Genomic DNA, 14,540 nt, shown 5'->3' with positions numbered 1-14,540 from the left:
CAGTTTGATCCCTGGGTCAGGAAGATCCCTTGGGGAAGGAAATGGCAACCTACCCCAGTATTCTTGCCTGGAAAATCCCATGAAGAGAGGAGCCTGGTAGGCTACAGTCCATGGGGTCGCAGAGTCAGACATGACTAAACATGTACACTCTGCTACTGGGGAAAACTGGAATGAAATACTATACAACACGTGAAGGAGATGCTCTGGCTCTTGTTTTTCTGAACACCTGTGTGCCACATGAATCCCTGTGCTCTCACCTCTAGGATTTGGACCAGGAGTTATTAAGGAGGGCGACATCTACCCTCTGGGGCTTCCCTCATCACTCAGTTGGTAAACCATCTGCCTGCAATGCAGGAGACCCGGGTTGATTTCCTGGGTTGGGAAGATGCCCTGGAGAAGGAAATGGCAACCCACTCCAGTATTCTTGCCTGGAGAATCCCATGGACAGAGGAGCCTGACAGGCTACGATCGATGGGATCGCAAGAGTCAGACATGACTTAGCAACTAAACCACCTAAACCACCATCTATCCTCTTGAGTGATGCCCAGTGGCTCACCACAAACCTTAACAGTTGCTCTAGATGTTGGCCACAAAGAAGTTGCTTTCCTGTCTTCAGATATCCTATAGCACTTTCATTCTTCATATTAAAATTCTTACCGCATTCTGCATTCTATTACTGTTTGTGAGCCTCCAAATCTTCCCTACTGCATTGGAAATTCCTAAAGAAAAACGATCAAGCCTGCTTTATCTTTGAACCACCAAAACACCTGCTAGATAGTCATCATTTATTGAATGAATCAGTGGACAGATGGTTGGGTGGTCTGTGCAGGCCTGCAGAGTGACAGTCCCTAGAACTCTACTCCAGTCAAGTTATGCACATCTTTTCAATACATATAGAGTCAGCATATTCATGAGTGGAGGACTGTCAGCTGATTCCTGATAACCGATTGTTGTTTTTCAGTTGCTCAGTTGTGTCCAACTCTGTGCAACCCCATGGAGTGTAGTATACCAGGCCTCCCTGTCCTTCACCATCTCCTGGAGCTTGCTCAAACTTACGTCCACTGAGTCGGTAATGCTATACAACTATCTTGTCCTCTGTCGTCCCCTTCTCCTTCTGCCTTCAATCTTTCCCAGCATAAGAATCTTTTCCAATGAGCCGGCTCTTCGCATCAGATGGCCAAAGTATTGGAACTTCAGCTTCAGCATCAGTCCTGCCAATAAACATTCAGGGTTGATTTCCTTTAGGATGAATGGTACTGATAAATGGTACTAGCTACCATTTATTGAGTATCCATACTGTGCCAGACAATGTGTGAATAATTGTTACAATTTACAGTCCTCACAAAAATCTTTCAAAATAAGAATAATGTCCCCATTTTGCTAATGACAAGGAGTTAGGTACCATACAACTAGTAAACAGCAAACCATGGTCTAAATTCTAAATTTGTGTGGGTCTTAAAAAATCATTTTAAAGGACAGTTTTTTTTCCTCAGCATATGCTATTAGTATCATCATATTTTATAATGTAATAGACATAATGTATGACAGCTAATGCAGTATCAGTGACATACTTGCAGACAATAAGAAGATATGCTCTATGATTCCAAACCATTCTCTTCTTGTCAGCAATTTAAATATTTTTTTTTTCTTTCTTTAATACTTTTTCTTTTCTAGAACTCAGGACATCATTGACAACTCGTCCTTTCCAGAAATATGCGCATAAGATTTACTAGTCAAGTAAGAAACAAAGTCTAACTTATCAAACTGTGTTGTATAAACCATATTAACCAACTATGTCTGAGCTTCCCTGGAGGCTCAGACAGTAAAGAATCTGCCTATAATGCAGCCTCCCAGGCTCGATCCCTGGGCTGGGAAGTTACCCTGGAGAAGGAAATGGCACCCCACTCCAGTATTCTTGCCTGGAGAATTCCATGGACAGAGGAGCCTGGTGGATTACAGTCCACAGGGTTACAAAGAGTTGGACAAGACTGAGTGACTAACACTTTTGCTTTCAACCAACTATGAGGTATAACAAAGCTTTTAGGCCTGAGGCTAAAGTGGGATTTCCCGTTCCCCTCCTTAATTAAAACTAGCAAGACTCAAAGGACAGGTCCAGGCCGACTTGGGCTTCCCTAGAGACTCAGTGGTAAAGAAGCCACGGGCAATGCAGAAGACCAGGGTTCAATCCCTGGGTCAGGAAGATCCCCTGGAGGAGGATATGGCTACCCACTTCAGTATCCTCGCCTGGAGAATTCCATGGACAGAGTCGCCGGGCAGGCTACAGTCCATGGGGTCACAAAGAGTCGGATGCGACTGAGCGACTAAGCGCACATATACAACCTGACAGAGCAGCTACACTCAGAAGGAACTGCAGGGCAGATTCCCCTGAGACACCCTTCCTGAAGCCAGCCAAGAGAGCCCGTGATCCTCGGGCTCAGGTAATGAAGAGGGCTGTGGCCGAGCGACTCCATCCGCCTAGGAAACTTTACTTCAGTGAAATGCTTAGACCAGGAGGAATCAGATACATCCTTTCTGTCCCCTATGGAGAGGAGAAAGTATGGGACAAAGAGGGAGACTGCTGTGGGTTCCATTTCAGTTTCCTCCTTTATGGGCACAGGAAATCAGAAAAAGAAATGAGAAATTCCCTCCCCACCCCAGGCCACAGAGCCTAGAATACTAATATGCCATGTGTTTTACAATTCAAATCTCAGTTTAGATGTCCAGAGTCTGGGAGGCCTTTCTTAAAGACAAAATCTAAGCCAGCTCTCACTCCAAATCACCATTACATTGGCCCTATTTTATTTCCTTCATAGCATGTATTATTAACTAAAATTATTTTGTTCACATACTTTTTCCTGTGCTTACTATATGATTTCTGTCACTAAAATACCATTTCCACAGAATAGGAGATTTTCTTCAGGGATTTCAACAGTGTCTGGCACTTGGTGAGTATTCAATAACTAATTTTTAATGAAAAATGTGTTCTTACTCATATGCATATATATTTGATCTCATCACCACTGAGACACTTGTTTTATGGGTAAAAGTCATGTCTTACACTTCTTTTGATGTACTGATAGAATTTGTGACTTGGTGAGAATTTAGTAAATATTTGCTTCATTGATACATTTATTCACGTTTTTCCAACAATTTTTTTAATGAAATCACAGACTTTCTCCATTTAGCTACTAAATACTTTTCTTACTATGAGAAATGTCTGCTAATTTTCACTCAAACTGACAAGTCGACAGTTAAATCATAAATTACTGGAAGTAAATGGATTTCTTCAGGCCACACAGGTCTTCTGGGAAGAAGGACATTAATGAGTTTCTCTTAAGAGAATAAATAGAAGTTCATGAGTCAGTCTTACCTGTTATTAAGAGATCATAGCCCTATGAAACATCTCCCTCAACAAATAATTCTTTCAGATACAATCTCAATGGGTATTTTTAATTAATAAAGTTTATAGATTTACAGAAAAATTAGTCAGAAGGCATACAGTTTCCTTATATCCTCCACCCCATCCTTCTGTACAGTTTCCCCTTCTACTAACATCTTGTGTTGGAGTGCTGCGTTTGTTAAAACTAAAAAATCAATATTGATACAGTATTATTAACCAAAGCCTGTAGCTTATATTAAGGTTCACTCTTTGTGTTGTATAGTTCTATGGGTTTCAATAAATGCATAGTATCACATAGCCACTATTTGCAGTATCACACAAGATAGCCTCACTGCTGTAAAAATCCCCTGTGCTCCACCTATTCATCTCTCCCTCCTTGATAGAATCTAGGTTTTAAGTAATGTCTGTTCATAAAAATCTATTGTCAGCTGCCCTGCGAGGGCTTCTTCGTTCTTCCCGTTTTATCTTTCCTCAGGCTGGTCTGTGGTCACAGGCTGCCTCATACCACAGACATTCAGCACCAACCCAGGTCACGGCCTGCATAGCAGAAGGGCTGCAGCTCCCTGAATACCGGGGCACAGCCAACTCCTGGTAATCTTTAGGACATAAAAACCACCTTGTATCCCACGCCTCTGTCCTTTTCTTGTGCTATATTTTTGTCACATGTGGACAAAAGTGGTACTGCCATCACACAATACCTTAAAGAATCTTCAGTAAGATCACTTTCTTGGGTATTATTTACTACACTTTCTCTCCCTCGTCTTGAAAGGTAAGTCCCATGGGGAAACTAAACCCAGTGAGATGAAGGCCCTCACATACTGAGCAGCAATGGGGTTTGGTACTAGAACTCAAGGCTCAGCCAAAGTTATCTACAAAGGGCCAGATAGTAAATATTTCAGTCTTTGCAAGGCTCATATGCCTGCTGTCTTGTTTGGGTCTGTTTTTGTGCAACCATTTAGAAATGTACTAACATTCTTAGTTAGAGGCTGCAGAATAAACAGGCCACAAGCCATATTCGCCTGTAGTTTGCCAAACCCTGCTCTAGAGTCAGACCAATCTGTCAGGTCTGACTGTGGTTTGATTCTTTCTCTGTCACTAACTAAATATTTACCAGATACATTTGATGTCCCTAAGTTTCATCGCTAAAAGATGGATAATAGTTCCTACCTTAATAGACAGAATGAAGATTAAGCAAGATAATGCTTATAAAGCTCTTAGCACCATGTTTGGCTTTTGGTAAGATTCAATAAATGTTAAGTATTGTAATTATCATTTCTCATTAGGACATGTTCTCCCTTTACTACTGGGTCTTTATTACTGACCAAGATGGTCTGACTCCATCTGCCTTCAGGATAGATTCTCTTTAAGGACTTTCCTTGTTCCCTTATGCAAACTGGACGTATATGAACCTTCCCACCCAACTGCCAAATATACCTAGATGTGTTTAATTCCATGGAATATGATTAGATATAGGCTAAGACCCCTTCCTAAAAAAACAAAAGTAAATAGTAACAGACAAGACAGATACTTCCAATTAATACATGTGTGTCTAACTGTCCAATAATGAAACAGACTAGTTCAATTCTGAATACCTCAATAATACTTGAATGAACAAATTCGCAAAAATATCCAGGTGACTTATAACTAAATCTCATTACATAATTTCCTGGTGAATTTAGGTATACCCAATCAAGTTTTCAAAGACAAAAAGATGTATTCTCTTGGCAAAAATTACAGTTTTTCAATTCAACAAATATTTATTGGACATTAACTTTTTGGAAAGCATTGAGCCAGATATTATAGGGGAGACAGATAAGTAAGACACAGATATACCTGTAAGTAAGAAAGAAAAATAAGATGGGTACGCAGGTAGGCATGAAGAAAAGTGTTGTAGAAGCACAAAAATGAGGTTTAAGAGAACATAGTCAGGAGCTTGCAGTCAGAAATGGCTCCAGGCAGCTTTCTAGCTGCTTCCCAGCTGGCTCAATTGGTACAGAATCCACCTGCAATGCAGGAGACCTGGGTTAGATCCCTGGGTCAGGAGATCCCCTGGAGAAGGAAATGACAACCCACTCCAGTCTTCTTGCTTGGGAAATCCCATGGACAGAGGAGCCTGGCAGGCTACAGTACATGGAGTTGCAAGAGTCGGACACAATTTAGCAACTAAACCACCACCAGCTTTTTGACTGTGTCTTGGAAGAAGGATGGAATTTCAACAGGCTGAAATTAAATGATAGGAAGTATGGTTTGTGCTAGAAAATAACTTTAACAGGAGGTAGAACTGACCAAAGTACAGGAATCATGATGGAAAGTAGCAAGCGTGGAGGTTAGAATTAGAACCTGAAAATGCATGTGTGAATGTTCATCCAATCCTAACCCCTTACATCATACATAAGGAAATTGCATCTCAGAGATTATTTGCCATTCCCATGTTACACGGCTAATGGCTGAGCTGAGGTGCCTCTCAGCAACCCAGCTTCCCAGGCTGGTTCACTTTCCATTATCTAATAGTTGAGAACACAAAATGGATGAAATTGAATCTCGTACTCAGGGTCTTAGTTTTCCTCTGTTAGAAGTGATATGACACTGGCAAACCTTGAGCAGCAGAGAATTCTCATCAGGGCTGCAAACGTCAGATTTAACCAGCACTGTAAGAGGAGAGACAGAGGCTAAAGGCAGGGAGACAGGCAGGGATGTCACTGACATTCTCCCACCTGAACCAGAGTGGTGGCACACGGAGGCCTTAGATGGGACAGATATGAGGGGCACTGTGAAAAGACAACCAAACCATTGGGAAGAAAAGCAGAGCAGGAAAATGAGAGGGAGTAGTAGAGAGTAATTGCTTCTGCCCTGAATCTCTGTGTTATTGTATAGCTATAAACCTATTATTAATTCCTGTTTGAACTCAGAAGAGAGTAGGACAGAAAGAACTCTATGCTCCATCCCAGACCTGTGCCGCCTCTTCAGTGTCTACCAAGTCACTTCTCTGAGCTCGCGCTGTCTCCTGTAACAGGAGGCCTTGTCTGGATGATGTCTGATGCCCCTTCCAACGCTATGACAGTGGTTCTAAATCTCAGCCGTGAGACAAAGCACGGTGGCCAAGGCGGCTGCCAGGTGGAAAGATGCTTCCACCTGCAACAAAGCTGCTGCACACATCTTTGGAGCCGGAGGGTTTGAGGAGGAGGAAGTCGCTCTCCTGTCTGAGCTCAAGGAGAATCCTGCTTGGTTGTCTGTCCTTCTCCCTGAGCTCGAGTGGAGCACATGGCCTGATGAGGTGGCAGAAGAGCCCCCAGAAAGATGTGCCTGAGCAGCTTGCCTCTATGCAGCAGGCTCCAGAAATAGCGCACCCAGAGCAGAAGGCTGTCCCGGGGCATGCCCTCCCTGACGCTTCTCTCAGCAAGCTTCTGAGCTGTCACCTGCCATGGCAAGTACTCGGGCAGGGCGCTGTCTGTCCCCAGAGCTCAGGAAAAGGCTGTCTGTGAGGACACCCCACTGAGCACCAGGCTCTCTGGATGTTGGGGGAGACCTTTTACTTTTTTGCTCCTTTATCTGTAGATTGATGTCAGGAACCCGCAACTAATGGATGCTTCACATCAGCCCCTCCTTGTCTTCTGCATCCACTCTGCCGACTCCCCAGCTTCAAATACACATTCTTCTGGGCAGTTTTTCGGCTTCTGAGCCAATGCAAGTGCCCTATGGCACAATATGATGGATATATCTTTCGGTTTCAAATAATCAATTATGCAAAATGCTTCATTAACAATAACTACTAGAGTCACTGGCCAGGGTCATCACAACGCGGTTCATCTGTGCTTGAATTCACTGACCCCTCCCACTCTCCTTGTCAAGAGATATCAAGGAACAGATTCATCAGGAATAATGGCCAGATGTTTGCTTGTTAATGATCCTTCCATAATCAGAAATGCAGTGACCACGGAACGCTTCATCTTGTCAATTTTTGTGACAGAAAACATGCTTAATTTATCATCAGCTTTGCAGAAAAGAGTTCCTGTGCATCCAAACTAAACCAGAAAACAAAATAACTAGAATTTAGTCTTATTTGCACTATAAGCCCAACATAACGTTTGCATAGTTTGACCAAACTGCTTCTGTTTCTGGCACAGCATAAAAGCTTAGCACTGGGGACAGGGACAAGCAGCTCCCAGACCCCATTACAAGTGCTGAGCTGAACTGAGTGTTTCGCTAAAATGGGATCAACGCCAGGCTCTTCAATCTGGCTGGAGGTCTCCATCAGGGCTTGGCTTCATCTGCATGGTATGGAGACGCCTCACCAGCTCTGCCACTTTCAGTGCTCATAATCATCTCTGTGAAGAATGACGTCCTCCACTGTCTTGTCCTACACCTAAACATCCCACAGACCACAGAGGTCTTCTCAAGATGTGTGTGTGTGTGTGTGTGGATCCCCTCAGAGGGTATTCACAGCTAACTCTAACCACAGTGCACTGCTCTTCTCCAAACATGAATGTGCCTACAGCCTAACTCCTACCCACTTGTTCTGTATGCGGTAACATCTGGTCATTGCATACAGTGTCATCAGGGTGTTTCCTGTCGTACTTCCCCAGTGAATCGGGCAGTGTCTAAGTGAAGGCTATCTCATAACTTCCACAGTCAATGAACTGAGTGAAGTTGGAAGAAATTCTCATAAAGGCAATGAGAATTATAGGAAAGAACTTAGAAACTGAGGTCCAGAACCAAGTTTGAAACTATAACTCGGCCTTCTACCAGCTGTGCAACTGTGGGCAAATTATTAAACCTCCTTGAGCCTCAGGTTCTTTGTGTATAAAATAAAGGTCTTACAAGGACCAGGACAAATAACACATGCAAAAAGCCTAGCACAGTGTCTGGTACATAGTAAGGACTCAATAAATATTAGTTCCCATTTCCTTTTTGAGTGATCCAATAGAGACCAGAACCTGGATTCTCAATCTCTTTCCCTCTCCATCTCTGTCTTACAAACTCTTTCTTCTCCCCACCCAAACACAATTCCCAGCAGTTGATACCTATGTAAGAACACTGTGATGGATAAACAACTGTTGAACCCAACAACAATGTAAGAAACATATGCCTGACCTAAGGAAAGGCTCAGTTCAGAAAGGATACAAACACACAAAAGTCCTGGAACCATGCTGTATCTTTGTCAGTTCAGGCTGATGTCACAAAACAGCCTAGACTGAGTTGCTTAAACAACATTTATTTCTCCCAGTTCTCTAGGCTAGAGGTCTAAGATCAGGGAGCCAACTTGGTTGCATTCTGATGAGTCACTTCTGACTTGTATATATCCAACTTGCAGCACCCTGCCGTGGCATTAATCCCAACATAAGGGCCTAACTCACATAACCTAAATTTACCCTGATTAACCCCAAAGGCCACAACCTCCAATGCCATCATATTGAGAATTAGAGCTCCAACATATGGATCGGGGCGGGGCAGGGTGGGGGAACCCATTAAGTCCATAGCACGTGTCATGTATTACTCAAAAAACTGCAAAATGTAGCCACCTCATTCCATTTCATGACTCTGAAGGTGTTATATGGTTATTTTGAACAGCGGTCACTTTATTGGCTTATTATCTGTTAACAATATTGGTAATATTTAATCAATAATTTAAAGCAGAAGTTTTAAAAAATCATAGTTTATAAACCAAGACCCAGAATGCCAAAGTTTTCTTTGCAGAGTCAAACAAATTAGGAAGATTCTCTAGTTTAGCTTTTTAACTGAATTTTTGTTCGAAAATAATAGGAATGCAATAGACAGAGATAGAGAAAAAAATATAATGAAAAAATAACACAGTTCCATATACTCTCATTATCTTTGGGCAGTGATGTCAAAATACCTCAAAATGCTATGGTCACCACTAGAACAGCTTGACTGGAGCAGCAGAAATAGCATTTTATCCCATGTGTATCCCCAGGTATGAGATTATAGCAATGACAAACATCCAAGAATTCTCCAACTTCGGGAAACAAGAAATATCCCTTCTCTTCTTCCCATTCAATTCTCCCAGCAAGCCACTGGGAAAGTCGCTTCGCCTCTTTAGCCTTATCTTTCTGTGGCAAGTGTCTATTTAGCACTCTAGTTTTATCCATCTTATTATCATCTCCCATCGAGGCAGCTCTCATGAAGTTATGATGAAGGGCTAGATGCTGTGAGAGAGACAAGGGGGAGAAGGAGAATGAAAAGGAAGAAAACAAAGAAATTATTAAATACCAGAAAACATTTGTATGTGTAAAATCCATCAAAAACACTAGGATTGCAGTGGGGGTACCTAAGAGAAAAGAACTTTTGCACTGGAGATCTAGCTATTTGGCAACTTTTTACAAAACGCTAGTAGGAATTTTTGATTATACATTCCCAAGCTAAAATCAATGTTTATACCAAATGACATTATCCTTAATGGCTATCTATAAGCCTTATCAGCAGCAATGGTATTAACTCAAATAGGTCATCAGGAATTGCCCTATGTTTCTATCTGCTTGCTCATGCCAAGGCATCTGTGAGTTATCCTTGAGCCTCGCCTCTCTTTCATCCCAATTACTGTCAATTCACCACCAACTCCTCTCACTTCTACCTTTCAGACATCTCTAACTCACTCAGATTTCCAACGTCTTCATGATTTACCAGCCTAGTCCATCACCTTTCACAAAGACTTGTCCAGTGAAAGTTTGACTTCTCTGTACATCTATCCTTTCCCCTCCAAATCCATTCTCTAACAGTGGCCAGAATGACCTCTACAAAAGGCAAGTCTGGTTATGTCACTCACTATACTCAAAGCTCTTTAACTGCTTCCTGACATTTTTAGGAAAAAAAAAATCAAAATTGTTAGCAAAAACCTAGAAGTTTCTGCATAACTTGGCCACTACTTGCCTCTGAAACTTTTTCTTTTCTCTCACACTTTCCCTCTCTTACTCAGCTTCTTCTCACTGACCAGCTCTCTCTTCCTCAAATATGCCAAGTGAGTTCTATCTTAGCCCTTTGGTACACATGGCTTTCTCTGTTTGAAGTACACACCATCAGCCCTAGTCCCTTTTATCTGGCTAACTCCTACTGATTCTTCAAATTTAGGCTTGAATGTTACCTTCTCAGGGAGCTCCTTCCTGACTCCCGAGTTCAGTTTAGGATCCCTGTTATATTTTCTCATGGCATTAGCTATATCTTCTTTAAGACATTTAGTGTAATTGCAGTTCATATAGTTATATGCATGTGTTTTATCTAATGCTTGTAACCACCACTCAAGTCTAAGCACCATAAGGGTAGATACTGGCTCTTTTTTTTTGCCATTGTACCCCCAAACTCAACACAGTACCTGTATATAGTATACAGTGTCAGTGCTTTGCTGAACTAATCAGTAAACTCCATTTACCTCTTTAATCAAGCAGCTATGTTCCCACATAGCCATACTTCTATGCTAACCAATAGCTATCATTTTTGAGCACTTCTTATATGCCAGGCACGTACCAAGTATGTCACATATCTTCTGTTTGTGGCAACTCCATAAGGCAATGCAGTTATCATCCTCATTTTATAAATAAGACACTGAACTATTCAAGGTCACAGATTAATAAAACTGAGATTCAAAGCAAACCCTTTCAGGACTTCCCTGTTGATCCAGTGGCTAGGACTCCAAGCTCCCAATGCAGGGGGCCCAGGCTCAGTCCCTGGTCAAGGAATTAGATCCTACATGCCACAACTAAGACCCAGCATAGCCAAATAAATAAATATTTAAAACAAACAAACAAAGCCTTTCAGGTTCCCTTGGCTGACATTCTTAAACAATTCACTATACTGATCCTTTGCAAGAAGATGTCAGTTAAACTTTGTGGGTAGGGAGAAGGGTTGTTTTTTGTCTTGCTATCTATTACTATTTCACTCTGACCAAAGGATGTAATTTTTCTCTAAATTTGTCATTTCCGTTGACAATTACCCTTAGCACACCATTCTGCAGAGAGAAACTGTGTTTCCAGTTGTCCAAGAATATTAAACCACAGGAAGAAATGAATTGCAGCCCATTTCTTGCAGCCGTTTGAGTATATTTCTTTTAAATATGAACACACAGGATTACTCCTTTACTGCCCTCAACACTGATTATCCTGCTTGGCATCCTTGCTGGCCAAGGATTGTGGATAACAGAAACAGTAGTGTGCCTGTGGCAGGATTCACTCCAGAGAAAAGGAAACAGGGATATTTCCAATGGAAACTAAATACACCTAGGTTGGCTTTAATCAAAATGGAGAATGTTGTAGCTTAACTACTTATGTACCGAGCAACCAACTCTCCCGCTATAGGATTATCTCAACTTGCAACCTTATCCATCAAAAATCCTGGAAGTAGCCAACTCCTCTGTCTTATAAAAATATACCTTCAGGCCTTTGCTCCTCTAAAACTGTTCCCTTGGTGACAAGTCTGTCCCCTGAGTGTTAATTGATAGATTCTTTCCTGATGTCACTTCGACGATGGCTTTAATCTGAATAAAGGCTTCAGTCCCTCCTGAGGCATTAAACACAGGATGCAATCATGGGTCTCCCGAGGATGAAAAATGGAATTTTCTTGTAAGCAGGGAAAGGCACCATTCTGTGCTAAAACTTGAAAATACCAGTAGAGTTGCTCCGGAGCAACATTTCCATGCTCTTGTCCATTTTGGCTAGTTCTGCCCTGTGTCTGGGCTCTCAGCAAGGAGTGAAATGTCTGCATCGCCAGACATGTCACTAGTGAGTACAATTTACTTTGCTTCCTCTCATCACTGAAGTGACAGTATTTCACAATCCAGTAGAGAACCTTACGACAGCACATCCTGTTAAGCCAATTTATGGAAGAGAGCCTTATTTTTTCTATTAATCTATTTTTGTGGGAGGCTTCACCAGCATCAATAATACTCTGGTGTTTCTTGCTTATTTCTAAAGATGTTTATTATCCATGTACTTTTTCTGCCTATTAAATATCAGGTGTTTCAAAGGGAAAAAATAAAGCAATTAAAAACTTTGAAGGAAGCCAAAATCATTTTTACAATACAATTATTTTTCTCTGATTTCCTGCAGATGATAAAATAGCTTAATCCACAGGGGCAGGAAAACAAGATTGATGTCCACCTAAAACTATTTAATGTTTTTCACATGAATCATTAGGAGGCAACAAAATATCTTAATGCTACATGTGCATTTTGGTCATTGTTCTGAGAATCCTGTCTTAATTTACAGAGTATTTTAGGCAGGGAGGCACCTGGTACATATGTCAGCTTTCTAACTTAAGCCTTTTAGATCACAACTGAAATTTTAACGGCCTCTTTCAGATGCCTTGATGTAACTTCACTTCAGTCATTGCTGCCATTAAAAACAGGATTTTAAGAGTTCATGTATGCCATATTAATACACTAAATTTTGGTTTTTACAAAATTTATAACCTTAAAGCCAAAGATGAATATATGAATAGTCTACCCAATAGAAGTTTTAATACTCCCATTTCACTTATGTATCTACCATGTTGACTATCCCAGTTGGTGGTGGTTTTTTTGTTGTCTTTTTCCTCAAAATACTATACATAATTACCTGCCAACTTTCTCTTAGAGTCTTATAAATGAATATTCCAGGGGGGACAAAGAAATATACAGGCATGGCCCTATTGTGACAATAAAAGAATTGGGACTCCAGAAGTGAAAAAGACAAGAATCTAAATTCTAAACCCAGATTCTGTTTCTCATTTCTTTGGCCATTTTTTTAGCTCTCAGGACCTGGTTGTTCTGTGAGGTCTTTACTATCTTTTTTACTTTATTACTCTTTGGAATATCAATTCTAATATGGTACTTTGACTCTCCAACAGTGAAGACAATGACTTAGAAGCAACATTTTTGATAATCCCACATTATTAGGAAAGAATACATTTTATCTTGGTTTTCACTCTGCTGATGTTCCCCAAAGTCACAATAGTTAACAGACAAGAATGACAAAGATAACCAAGAGCACTTCAGACTCAGAGACATTGTTTACCATTTGCTTACCACTACTATGCACACAAAAGGAACTTGATAAAAGCTTTATGAATGAACTAAGAGTGGGGGGAGGGAGGAAGGTGATTTGAAACTATAACTGACTATGGTAGTTTCTATTTTCTGAGACAGTATCAATTAACTCTCTCTGAAACATCACAAAAAACACACTGATGAGCCATTTAATTGTAGGAGAAAGAAAAGTTTAGAGGGGAGAAAGGAGAAGAATTAAATTATTTCTTTGCATGAGTAAGTACAAGCTTGAGTGTTTCCAGAAGGGTTGGGAAAGTGGAATAAGTTGGCATGGAGGAAGAGAGATGCTCCACAAGTGTGAAAATTTGATCTGTTTTTGGGTGATCCACTGAGAATCGCTCAGGGGACTTTTAAGAATGTGGCAAAATCTCAAATTTAAATTGTTTACTTAAAGGTGCAATGTAATCACTGCCCACAAACTTCAGTGAATGACTGCTAATCTCATAGCTTTGGGTCACTGATACCATGAGACAAGAAAGATAACAGGGTTATCCAGTTGTGGGGAGCCCCTGGAAATCAGCAGCAACAAATTTGTAATGATGAGATGACCCACAACTAAATGAATTCAAGGGCAGCAGAAACCCGGAGGCACTGAGAAATGTAAGCTATTCAAGTTATCCCATAGAAGCAGAAAAAGACATTTCAAAAGTCAGGGTACTCCCACATAATATCTTTTAGTAGTAGTACAAACATCAACTTCTCCTCATTTAACTAGATTTCCAGCCTCCCAGACATTGATAGCACAAGTGGTATGCACACTACAAACATGAGAAGCCAGCCTGTACTATGTAACTTTTTGTTGACTCTATTAATTGTGGAGGTGTGGTGGTTGCTCAAGACTTTTTGTTTGGCTGTTTTCATACATCTCTTGAACTGAATAACAATTTTTGAGCTCTATGATCTCATTTAATTCTCACAACAGGTCTATATAGTAGGTATCTGTAGCTCCTTTTTTTTTTTTTAGATTGATGTATAATTGATTTACAATATTATGTTATTTTCAGGTATATGGCAAAGTGATTCAGTTATACATACATGTGTATATATATATATATATATATGTGTGTGTGTGTCTGCTCTTTTCCAGATTCTTTTCCATCATAGGTTATT

General features: G+C 40.9%; 2 long non-coding RNA genes across 2 annotated transcripts in view; both read right to left on the bottom strand.

Moving 5' to 3' along the window:
• Positions 1–809: 809 nt before the first annotated feature.
• LOC139035173 (uncharacterized) overlaps positions 810–14,540 on the bottom strand; it is a 126,073-nt gene continuing 112,342 nt past the window's right edge. The window contains exon 4 of the long non-coding RNA XR_011487757.1: positions 810–1,211. This is a non-coding gene — a long non-coding RNA (uncharacterized lncRNA). The remainder of the gene's footprint in view (positions 1,212–14,540) is intronic.
• Positions 9,038–13,016, bottom strand: LOC110145531 (uncharacterized). The gene is made up of 2 exons (XR_002316244.2): positions 12,961–13,016; positions 9,038–9,564 (listed from the first exon to the last, which is right to left on the bottom strand). It is a non-coding gene; the product is annotated as an uncharacterized lncRNA (long non-coding RNA).

Source organism: Odocoileus virginianus, chromosome 5 (assembly GCF_023699985.2).
Source record: "Odocoileus virginianus isolate 20LAN1187 ecotype Illinois chromosome 5, Ovbor_1.2, whole genome shotgun sequence".
Taxonomy (NCBI): domain Eukaryota; kingdom Metazoa; phylum Chordata; class Mammalia; order Artiodactyla; family Cervidae; genus Odocoileus; species Odocoileus virginianus.
The sequence above is the reverse complement of the archived record's forward strand: the minus strand, read 5'-3'. Positions and strand labels throughout refer to the sequence as shown.